Source organism: Centroberyx gerrardi, chromosome 19 (assembly GCF_048128805.1).
Source record: "Centroberyx gerrardi isolate f3 chromosome 19, fCenGer3.hap1.cur.20231027, whole genome shotgun sequence".
NCBI classification, from domain to species: Eukaryota; Metazoa; Chordata; class Actinopteri; order Beryciformes; family Berycidae; genus Centroberyx; species Centroberyx gerrardi.
Window position 1 is genome coordinate 25227088 of NC_136015.1, and position 12785 is coordinate 25239872.

At 40.5% G+C, this 12785-nt stretch overlaps 1 protein-coding gene across 1 annotated transcript in view; it reads right to left on the reverse strand.

The window, feature by feature from the left end:
* Nucleotides 1–1885: 1885 nt before the first annotated feature.
* The window catches only part of rnf139 (ring finger protein 139), a 328745-nt gene continuing 317845 nt past the window's right edge, over nt 1886–12785 (reverse strand). The window contains exon 7 of the transcript XR_013507471.1: nt 1886–1922. The gene's annotated coding sequence lies outside the window, so the exon portion shown is untranslated. The remainder of the gene's footprint in view (nt 1923–12785) is intronic.

Here is a 12785-nt window from a genome sequence, read left to right on the forward strand (position 1 = left end):
AGGGCCGTAATAGTGGTGAGAGCGAAACCTGATTAGAATAGTCACTCTTATGCAAAAAAATAGGATGGGAATTAGTAGTTATGGTTACGGTTCAATTATCATGAATTAAAATTATTCTTCATTTTTCCAGAGACCCCAGAAACCCCTTCAAGGTCCCCTGGTGGGTCCCCGAATCCCGCTTTGATAAACCGTCAGAACGCCCCCAGATTTTAATTTACAGAGTGATTACAGATTTTAATTTACAGAGTGATTACAGATTTTAATTTACAGAGTGCTGCAGGATAAAAGCAACTAAACAAACATGTCAGTCGTCACAAAGGGAAGACTCATCACCGGCTCCATTAGGGCCGACTCAGAAAATTCAGAAGCCATATTAGACTCCCGGCAAACTAATTAACAAACCTGATGTTGCATAATGAGCACCACAATAAGTCACAAGTTCATTGGAAGTTTATAAGAATGAATTGTCTGTTGGGTCTTAAAGGAATATCAAATCAAAAATCGAAAATCAAATTTTTGAGAGATTGTCTTTTAAATGATGAGAACACGGACACCAAAATCATCCATGTGTCCCCGGTAGATCGTTAGCTCCGGTGCGCCATGCTAATGTTTTAGCATACACTATGTTGAGTGATAGTAGGCTCCATGCTAACGCTTTAGCATACACTATGTTGAGTGATAGTAGGCTCCATGCTAACGCTTTAGCATACACTATGTTGAGTGCCAGTAGGCTCCATGCTAACGCTTTAGCATACACGATGTTGAGTGCCAGTAGGCTCCATGCTAACGCTTTAGCATACACTATGTTGAGTGACAGTAGGCTCCATGCTAACACTTTAGCATACACTATTTTGAGTGCCAGTAGGCTCCATGCTAACGTTTTAGCATTCACTATTTTGAGTGATAGTAGGTGACTAGCATTATCTCAAAAGTGAGAAAATGAGAACTTGTAGCTGCTCTAAAGCTAAATGCTAAGTCATTTTAAATAATATGCAGCTACGTCTAGCAGTTTTGTGTAGCAGCTTGGTAAAAATTACACAAAATATGATGTAAAAATAACATATTGTTTTGAATGACCAGGACTACTTTCCCTGTTTCCATAGCAAGTGAAGGTGGTGGGTGATACGAGACTGTGTACAGCTAAAAATTATTTTGCAGTGACTAAACACATATTTGCTCACCTGAAATAGTCCCAAAAATAAACCTGGCTTCATCAGCTATATTGAGTTAATGATGCTTCATTTTTTAAAATGAATGAATCTACAGGCCATATTATTAAAACCACTGACAACTTTTTATTACTAAAAGTACTAAAAAATACTATTCTTACTTTGGATAATACTATACTATGTCCTACTGTCACTCAGCACTGTGTATGCTAAAGTGTTAGCATGGAGCGCCAGAGATGATGTACGACGATCTACCGGGGACACATGGATGGTTTTGGTGTCTGTGTTCTCATCATGGGAAAGTTGGCGAACGGGACGATCTCCCAAAAACTTGGTGTATTCCTTTAAATTAAAATACAGGGTTAGGGTAGGGTCAGGAAGTCGAGGTGTCACTTGTCGTCATGTGAGACTGTTACAGTTTTTCCATACTGCACACATACTAGGCCTACTATGGATAATAGTGCAGTATTAGCGCACTTTGATTTTCCACTGGAATACCGACCAGTCATTTATATCAGCTGTAAGTCACCAGTGTAATGACAACTTTCCAGTCAGCACCCCTGGGTGCCTTTTTAGCCTTTGCTTTACTTATTAGCATGCTTCTCATGTAGCTGAACTGCACGAAACATAACAGAAAAACACATCACACTGTGCTAATAGGGGGCTAGTGTGGGACACATGCAGTGGAGATCATATGTCTGGTGCAAAGGGCAGCACTCTCTCACACACACACACACACACACACACACACACCTGACTCAGCAGATGATTCTCAGCAGTGACATTTACTATGATCCTTTTTTATGTGTTTGTGTACATCTTGGTTCCTCCTGTCTTACAAAACGCTTCCCTCGCCTCCCTCTGTCGGGTCAAACCGATTCAGACAAGAGAGCTGCACAGAGCCACAAAGGGCACAGAGATAAAAATAAGGCTAAACAAACATATTAAAACAGGAAGCCAGAGCTTGTATGTCTGTCTAGTGTCTGCCTGTCTCTCTCTGTGTGTGTGTGTGTGTGTGTGTGTGTGTGTGTGTGTGTGTGTGTGCTTGCGTGGAATCATTAAAAAAGGGATCTAGAACTTGGAACAATATGAATAGTTTTAAATGCCAGCTCCAGTGAAACGAGCAGCTGATGTTTTGAGAACAGATTTTATTGTGTGTGAGTTACGAGGCCCTGAGGAGAAACAGCTTGCAATGGAATAGAATAGAATAGAATCGAGTAGAAGAGAAGAGAACAGAATAATGCCATGCAACAAACAGCACTGTTCCAAATGAGACCATACTAGAACAGAATAGAATAGAATAGAATAGAATAGAATAGAATCGAGTAGAAGAGAGTAGAAGAGAAGAGAACAGAATAATGCCATGCAACAAACAGCACTGTTCCAAATGAGACCATACTAGAACAGAATAGAATAGAATAGAATAGAGTAATACTGCACATGCAGTGCCTTTAAGGGGCTGATGTTGCTGTTCAGTCAACTGTAGATCTTATTAAGCTTTCTGATGATGACTTCATTTCTTCCCGTGGTGAAAATATAAAAGCACTATTCACATAGGATTAATATCCAGTGATTGGTAATAATTGCAGAGATCATTGGTGATTTTATTCCCATGGAATATGTAAATTAAATTCCAGCACAAATTACCTCTCCTGATACTAATCCCTTTGCAAACTGAACTCCAGGCAGTTTCAGAAGGAATTTGTTTTTGGTGCAAAATCTCTTCTTCTTTGTCTTCTTCGTGATTTATGTTTTCCTCCAGCCATGAAAACTGGAGGCAGCAGTGGAATCTCTAGAGGAAGGTTTCCATGCATTTTGGGCGCAAACTTCTTTTCTAAAAAGTTTGCTTTGCTGATTCAGGAACTGCTAAAATGTATTTGACCATATGCAGCTGTATCCGGGGCGGCGGTGTTTTCAGTGAATTTCATTGTCCCGTGTAAATACATTTAAGAAAATGCAGACATAGTGGGAGGTGACTCAGTAATTACACGAGGTTCGTCACAGCAGTCTCATGTGAACAGGACTAAAGACGGGAATCTACTGGGTGTCGCCATTACAAAACACCCAGCGGTACAGCAGGCTCGACCGCATGCCACGGCTTCATCATGTCGTGTTCGCCTCAGTGCCATGCTCGCTCTGCTGCTCATATCTCCAGTTATTCCACCTAGTGACTCAGCAGTGTCGTCATAATATTCTTTAAATACTCACTGTCCACATCCAGTCACAGATTTAAATATAGCTCCACGTCATGCTCGCTCTGTCACTCATATTTCCTGTTATTCTCTGCTATGTGCCAGCTAGTGACAATGTAATCAGCAATGTAGTCAGAATATTCTTTAAATCCAATATAATCATAATTATATTCAGTTTTATTGGCCTGATAAGTTTGCACATACAAGGAATTCGACGTGCTGGCTCGCTCACATAGGTCAAGTTAAACAATTAAACATAAAAATTACAAAAGTGGTATGTAAAAAAACTGAAAGTAGATGTTTAGGGCAGCGGTTCTCAGACTTTTTGGCTTGCGACCCCTTAAACTGAAGCGATGGCTACTAACGATTTTCCCTTTTCAGTTTGTTTAATTTGATTCATTATCAGAGGAGGACGAGAGCCTGAAAACTTGTCAGTATTTCAAGTATAGCGAGAAAGAGAAAAAAATAGACATATGATAATTAATTTGTATAGTAGAAATATGTAATTTTCCTTTCCCATAAATCATCTTGCGACCCCCCAAAATGATCTCACATCCCCCTGTGAGGTCCCGAACCCCTGGTTGAGAACCACTGGTTTAGGGAATGGTCCCTAGTAGAAGTAGTGTATAAAAGAAAGTACGCCAGTATAAGCAGTATTTAAAAAAAGAGGAGAAGTATACACAAAAATAAAAATTTACATGCTTCTCTGTTGGAACCAGACTGACTGAAGCTTTGGAAGTCTGTAACAGAAATGAAAGAGAATAGACAGAAATAAATACAGATCTAGATGTGTCACAGTGAACAGACATATGGTATCGGGGGCATCTTTCATCATGCGGTCTGGGTCATTATTACAGCAGGGAAAAAGCCACTCTCTTACATTCTCCCAGATGGATTCAGCAGCTTGTACAGTGATAGTGAAACCTTCCTCCAGGTCTCAACATTTGCCATAAAGCAGCTGAAGCAGAAGTGCAGGCCGAAGCCTTCCTGTGGATTGCTAGCGGATAAGTGGCTAATTCCTTTGACCGCAAAGTAGCATGTCTTCTGCAACTAAACAAAGGAAAAAAATACACATACACTAAAACAAAAAAGAGTAAATAAATATATAAAAGCTATAGTAAAGTCAAGCAGCAATATAAAACACTTTCAAGTTGACTGTACATTCTCAACTTCAAGAAATTCTAATAAAGGATTCCATATTTTTTGTTAAGTCCTTTGCTGCCTTTCCTCTGGCTGTCAGTCTCTCTAATGCAAGACAAGATGTCATCTCTTTTACCCATATACAGATACCATCCACCTTCACCTGTTCAGATGCAGGTTGGGACTTTGCTAGTCTGAGTCTGAGTTCAGCCTCATGACAGGAACTGAAGACATTTTTTCACTGGAGCTGTGAAGCTGCAGCTAGCTAGCTAGCTAGCTACCGTAGCTTGTGCCGCAATCCATTGGAAGTGGGAAGTCGATAGTTCTCAGTTGATATTACCGACTTCCGATCTAAATACGTTCCAGCGTGTCTGCTTGGGAAAACATGGACGCAACACTCTTTGCCCACTACGTTAGCATTAGCGTTAACGTTAGCTATCTATTTCTCTACTCTAGTAACGTCAGTAGGCTAGTTCATACTAGCAAACAGTAGGAATGCAGCATCGTTCCCTTTACAGCAGATGGAACGTCCCAGCTAGCTAAAAGCCTGCTGGGTAGTGCAGTTCAGTAACTAATTTTGTGGTTCATATAAATAATACGGAATGGATTTTTGTGAAATTAAGCCAAGCGAGATGTGTTGATGCTTCCTACAACAGAATCAAAGCCATATGCTTTTTAGATCGCTGATTTGAAGAAACCTCCCATACACTGTCAGAGGGGGAAGACAGAAATTACGTCAATATTCCCTCCAGAATATTGATTCTGGAGGGAAAACTGCTGGTACACTTTAGTTGCTGGTTAGTTAATCTGCTCCACCAGCCGCTCTGTCAGGAAACCAGAGTCTTTTCTGTTCTAAAGAGCAGTTTGCTTGATAGTGATAGTGGCTGGTGTATTCTGAAATCCACCAGTTTCTGTATCTGATGGATGGAAAAGTTGATTTCCTGGCCAGGCTGCTATCTTATCTCGCCTGCGTTGGCGTTGAATTTATCTCTGCTGGGAACCGCTCTTTTTAAACTTTGCTGTCAAAAACCATGAGCTTTTTCTCTGGAATCATGTGGGGATCCATTTAATCCTTGCGTGAATCAACAAAACACACTTCTACGGAGCAAGTGCAGCTGAATAACACTGTTATGTTTTTTTTCCGAACTTGAGTTTTTCACATGATCTTTGAAGGTTACTTTTGTTAATTTTTTTTAGACAAAAGATCCTTTTGGGGTTAAATATTTAAAAAGATAGAAAGCACACAACTGTTCTGCCAGATGGGACGTCAAACCTTTGATGCTCAGTATCTCAGAATTGAACTCTGTCTCACTTACTGCACTCAGATAACCTTCACGCTCACAAAATGACATAATTTAGTCAGCGTGTCTGAGTCAGCATTTACATGGAAGACATCCAGAAACATGACATTATGTTGAAACAAAATCAGATTTGACATCTTTTGTTATTGTTACTCTTCCCATAACTGTCAAGTCATATTTGTGTGGGATTTGAGGTACGTCCTAGAATAGATATGCACAGTCATCGATAATCGTCAGACGTAGTTTTGATTGGTATCTGCAATGTTATTACTGAAACTAAAATAGCACGTTATTGCACAACTCATTACAACATGACTTCTCTCCCATGACTTCACGGGAGAGAAGAGGTGTGAATCTCCCACAGAGGTTAAATGACGGGGAATTCCCCACTAATCCCCACAATATTTTTGTCATTAATCTTTTCAGAACAATTAAACAGCTCCATACTACAAGCATCACTCTGATCAATCTCAAATCAGTGAAACCAAAGCAAGATAATAATAAGATAAGAAAGATAATCTTAATACTCAGTTGAACAACTGCATTAAGAATAAACTTTTATCTTTAATTCATAGTATTCTGTTACATCACAACACGGCCATCTTGGTAGGAAAATAACAGGTGATTGTAATAAATTAACAGGTGGATGTGATGGTGGATAACGCCTGTTTACAGCACATACACTTCTTACGACAAATGGCAGACATGGAGCGGAGGAGGAGAAAATAAATAAATAGGTTAAATGAATTGGGATTTGATCGGGTGTCATGTTTAGTTCCTACTTTTAGCCTCGATCGGGTCCGATTCCAATCTTTGATATCGACTCGGCGCGTCTCTGAGTAACACGTTACCACTCGACACACTGGCCTAGTCGTCGTCACACATACTGACGCAGACCTGAAGATGATCTGGGTGGAAAGTGTGTGTGTGTGTGTGTGTGTGTGTGTATGTGGGTGTGTGTGGATGTGAGGTTGTATCTGAGGTTAAAAAAGAAGTAGGTCACAGACTCACAGTGTCACCACTCAAAAGCACATGTTTTGATTACTGCACCTCTTTCCATTGTTAAGCAAACATCATGGAACAGGTTTGTACGTGTGTATGTGGGTGTTTGTACTTTCTTAAAAAATATGTTTGGCACCCAGACTGTTTCTTGGTGTACAGGACATTTTGTTTGAGCCACTTGATGTAAGCAGTTTTTTAGAAGGAAGTCTGTGTTTAATTTCCTTATCCTGTCCTGGATCACATAGTCCTCCTTGATCATTTGTTTTAACCAGCTTGGAAAATAAAAAAATTAAAAAATGGGGATTACCACATCGGGACTATCCTGATCATGTCATCGATGTTTTCACTCACAGAAAAATATAGTAAATTGATTTTCAAATGCTTTCCTGTGATTGTCTGAATTTTCGAGCACCTATTGTATTGTCCTATGTGGCAAACCCCATCTAGCATTAATGAATTGGGATAAAATAAACCTTAAAAAGTATTTTCAGAATGCTACTATTTGCTCCAAGCCTGTTTCTAGGTCTGTTATATAACAATAATGAACTAGATGGCACTCAGTAGAGCACATACCTCCACCAAAGCTATGCAGTTGTCAAGATATGCCAGTTCCACATGTCAGATTTTCACCAAAAGTTAATAATTTCTTCCATGCCCCATTACCAACTTGTTTCACATCAGGAGATGCACATATTTTCGTGATTAGACCTGAGATGGGACATGAGATCTGCCTGTAAATTGGATGTCAGAGGAAGGGGATGGGTGGGTTGGACCGGTGCAATCACTGGAGTCTAATGAGCCCCACCCTGGCCATTCTTATAACGTAATTTATCTTTCTTTTCATTTAGTTTATTGAACCATCCAATACGGGTGGATTAATTACTGAATGCAATACCAGACTGCCCATTTCCCTTTTGCCAGTAATAACCCAACCCCAGGAAGTCAGTATCACGTAAAAAAGCCTGAAACAACACTGTCATCCTGGGATCCTGCGTCTGAGATGAACGTCATCAGCCGTGCCGCCAAGCTATCGGACACTCAATTCCTTTTTTACTGTGCCTTAAAACAATTTGTACTTTACGATTTCTATTTCAAAACACTACGGACCCACTTACTGTAAAGTGAAGGTTCAGAACGTTCCCTCCTATTGATCACTAACCACGGATTTTTAGAAGTTTATAATATTGATCACTAACCGAGCCCCCGTCTCAGGACACTGAAAAACATTTAAACACCACAGAGTTTTTGTTTTGGAAAAGTTTCCTGCTGATGAAATCCTACACATTCTAGAAGCGAAAAAAATAAAATAAAATAAAATAAACTTCATATAAAAAAGTGTGTGGGTGGGAGTTTTTCTGGAATTTTTCCCATATCAGCAGAATTACCCAACGTGTAACCTTTCCCCTATCTCCCAGCATTGAAGCTCCCTTATTGGCTGATTGTCTGTCAATTCATATCACCTTGACATTTGACCTTGGAATACCAAAGAGATATTTACTGTATGTCTTCAAACATACAAAGACTATCTGGTGACAATGCCTCGGTATCATCTTTTTAAATTTAGTTTTAAAAGATTCAGTGATTCAGCACAATCTAGAGCTCCTTGAGAATTTGTCTATGGTTTTTGTTATTGTTTTATCTGAGTTGTTTGTCATTGGTGTCTGACTGTTCTGGGCACAGCCACTTATCTTTTTGCAAGGCATTTCCTCTTTGTCTAACTACTGTGTGTCATACTGGTAAGATGCTGTTGTCAGTGTGCCTGGTACATCAAGATAAAATGTGCCAGTTGGTGGACATGTTTAGTGCCTGATAGCAGCATGACTGGAGACATTTTTAGCATTTTTTAGTGCCTTACATGTCACAGATATTGTAAAGACAGATGTTTGTCACTGTCTCGCCAAAGGGAAAAGCTCAGATATCCTCTTTGGGTTCAGCTTTGGCTTTCTGAGAGCCTTACTGTGTGTTCAACAGCATGAATAACTTGAAACGGAAGCCTCTGGGCAGCTGCCCAAAGAAGACACTGGAGCACACGGATAGGTTGAGTTTCGTTTATTTTAGTTCTTGCACCAAATAAATACAATTTTTAACTTGCTTCAGTGCCTTCTTTGTGTAGCTGTCCAGAAACTTTGTGTCACAGTTGCATCATTTCCGCGTTCATCGGTGTGGAAAAGTTGGATGCAGCTGAACTTTTGGGTGACATTGCCATCAGCATCCAATCCTGTACTTCAGTATGTGGTTACTAGCAGTGTGAACACAGTTAGGTAATAGTAAGTTTCCAATGGGTTGGGTTTCATGCGGTTATGGGGGCTTTCAGGGTTCCACGGTAGGGCTGAACAATTAATCGAAATTTTATCGAAATCGCAATATGGCCTACTGCAATTTTCAAATCGCAGGAGGCGCAATATTTGTTAAAGGTGAAATGTGTCAAAATACCATTTTAAATTAAATGTTGTCGTGCTGCAGAGATGTCCTGGCCTACACATCATATTCTACAGACTTAAGAAAACATCTTTGTTTGGTACAGATCCCCGCAAAAATCACTCCATAATCATTTTAATACGTTTTTCAATGAAAATGAGAATAATGATGTAAAAATGATCATTCCCTCTAATATCGCAAATCATATCGCAATTGCAATATCAGTCAAAATAATCGCAATTAGATATTTTTTCAAAATCGTTCGGCCGTATTCCACGGGCATGGAAAATCCTTGAAAGTTTGTTGATTTGAGAAAAATTAAACAAGGCCTGTAGTTTTGTTTGAAAATGGATGGCCTTGAAATTCCTTGATATTTTATTGATTTATAGCACCCAAATTCATCAATATGCCTCAGCTCTTTCTTAACTTGACAAGATCAGTAGCAAAAAGGTGACCAATGTCATGTCTTCAACTAAAACTTGCCAATTTTGAGTCCTTGAATTCCACCAATCAAGACTTTGAAGCAGGGCTCGAGCTTAAGGACCTCCCGTCGTCCCGGGGCCGATAAAAATAGGATCGGGGAGGATGTAAATTAATTTTGGGACGAATTTGGGACGAGAACAACTGCTAACGTTACGTTACGTTACAATGAACGGCGATGAAAATGAAACTGACTGCACGTTTTGTGTAGCACACACAGTTCTTATTAAACCTTCTTGACAACATACACACACACACACGCGCACAAACGTTACTAAGTAACGTTATCTAGACCCGCAAAATCCTGTCAGACGCCTGTCACCGCCGGTATTGACTGTCAGAGTGATACACAATGGCAATGGCGTCCCGTAGTGGGATACTGCATTTTTTTAACGTTAACGTTACATCAAGAAAGCAAACATCAGGAAAACACACAGCAGAGCCAGACCCTGAACCGCCAGCCTCTGACCTCACGACAGCCGCAGCTGCAACGGGGAATTCAACCCAAGTCAATGAGGTAGGCAGCGTTAAGCTTGCTAGTATTAATGTAATGTAATGTAACGGACATGACAAAGCTAAACTCACGAAGCTAACTAGCAACTTACGATATGAACAAGCAACTTACGATACGAGAAAAATGGCTGAGGCTGAGGGAGACTTTTTGTTGAATTGGAGGAAATGTTTAATGATGAAACGGAAAATGAAGCGGATAAAGGCAGGATTGGCCCGGTCGGCAAAGGGGCTGAACGGAGGGAGTGGTGGCCGGCGGGAGGTGACAGGCAAGCTGGTAGCCACTGAGGCGGTAAGGAAGAGCTCTGAGGAGAGGAGACTCCTTTTGATTACCGACATCCTAGATCAGGCCCACAGAGAGAGAGTGTGAAGTGCCAGTGATCCATATGATTACTTTTTATCGATGATTACACCAAACGTAAGATTTTAAATTCGGGACGGCCCACAGTCATTTCGGGACGGCTTATATTGTATTTCGGGACGGTTCCGGGAGGATGGTGAAAAAAGTTAGTTAAGAGCCCTGCTTTGAAAGTCATTGAAAAGTCCCTGACTTTGATGTCCAAGTGAGCGTGGAAACCCTGGGGCTTCATATGAGTACAAACAACCTTTGCTGTAAAAATAATTTTGCAGCTGTTGGCATGACTTGTTGGGATCTTCAAACTTTCTCTTCAGGTAGCCAGAAAATTAACTTTGTTGGGTCACTTGTAGGGCTGGGTATCGTTTAAAAAATGACGATACCAGTACCAATGCCAGTACCCTTAAAGTGATACCGATACCAATAGAGTACTTCATTCGATACCTTTTTTTTTTAACGTTTTGGTGGCATCTCGGCACGCTGAACTGCCGACTCCGTCACACACACCGCGCTCGACTTCACCACAGACTGTATGGGTTGTAGCTGCTGCGGTAGCGGGCCAATCACACGTCGCATTAAATCGAAGAACGCTTGCGGTGATTGGCTGCGAGGAAAACCGTACAAATACTCATTTTTTTCTAGATCTGTGTACAAAAAGTATCGAATGCAGGTATCGTTTGACTGGAGAAGTTTCGAGTACTGATACCCAGCCCTAGTCACTTGAGAAGTAAATATGTAGGGAAAACAATACTGTAGCTGTAGCTAACTCTATAGTAGCATCAAGCCAGTGTTTACCCTAAAAACTACGCCCTTCCCTCCATCCCTATGAAGAACACTGTGTACTGTAAAAGGGTTGGGTTAATGTTGAGTCAGTGCACTAACTGGAAGCAAAGGTTTTATGTGCACGTTTTGAGGAATAGTAGCATATCTTCTTGTATTATATATGAGATATATACAGTAAGTGGTTATTGTATATACATAATTTATATATGAAATCAAAACCCAAAAAAGCCACACTATTACACTGCTGTTAGACAATAAACATGGATCTGCAAAAAGGTTTTTTTTCCAGGAATGAAGAGAATGTTCATTTTCTCACTGCCACCCCATATGTTTTTTTGAAATTATACAGAAATTATACAATTAAGATCTTTCACTTCCAATTCAAGGGGGGGAAAAAAACGTTAAAATTGCTGTTGCATGTTTTTTCGACAACAACAGTGCTAAATTACATCCACACGTTAGTGTATTAGATATCATCGATCTGGTTTGAGTGCTCCTTTATGAATAAATAATTATCAGTGGTGCCTATGCTTGTCGACGCAGACACTACTAATCAATGCTGTCTCAAAAAGAAGTAGCGTTAAGCATTGACCTTTCCCCTACCTGCCAGTAATACAACTCTTTTATTGCCTGTCTGTCAGTTCACATAGCCCTGACCCTTTGACTCCAACACTGTTTATCTCTAACAGCACAGTAGTGAGAGCAAAAGGTCGGGGTCCTAAACGGTGTCATGAACCTTCGTCTGGTCATTTGACACATCATGGTCATTTGATTATTCATTGGTCACACTGCTGTCACAAGATCAGTTGATTGGTTGGCTGAGAAGATGATGATCATCCCGACCCCACACACACACACACACACACCAACAGGCCGAAAGTCACAGTGAAACCGCATTTTGAGACTATCTTGCTTCCTTATTTGGATGCATTTCCTTTGGATGCAGGTGTAAACCAATGGGAGATCAGTTAAGGAGAGAAAGGCAGTTTTATTTGATGGGAGGGGTGGAGGGGCGGGACTGTTGAAAAATCTGTGATGGTTTTATTGGTTGGAGTACAGCATTAGGTCACCATTAAAGATACTCTGTTTTCCAGCAAGTAAAAGTAATAGGATTTTTTTTCTCATTTTTTGTAATTTACACGTTAACAGGTGTATATTATGGTGATGAATAATTTTTGATTTAGTGTTCTCTTTAATGATACATGCTGCATGGACAGAAGTTCATCATAGCAAAGGGAACGGTGCAGTTCTCTGACAAGGGTCAGACTAACCAGGCTTATATCTTCAAGGACAGCCTCCTGCAAGCCCCCCCCCCCCCCCCCCCCCCCCCCCCCCCCCGGATGTTGTATAAGTGGGTCTCAGGAACAATAGGATCTTGTCTATGCATGATAGTCATAAACCCTCACATGATGAGCTCATGATAATCAATACATTG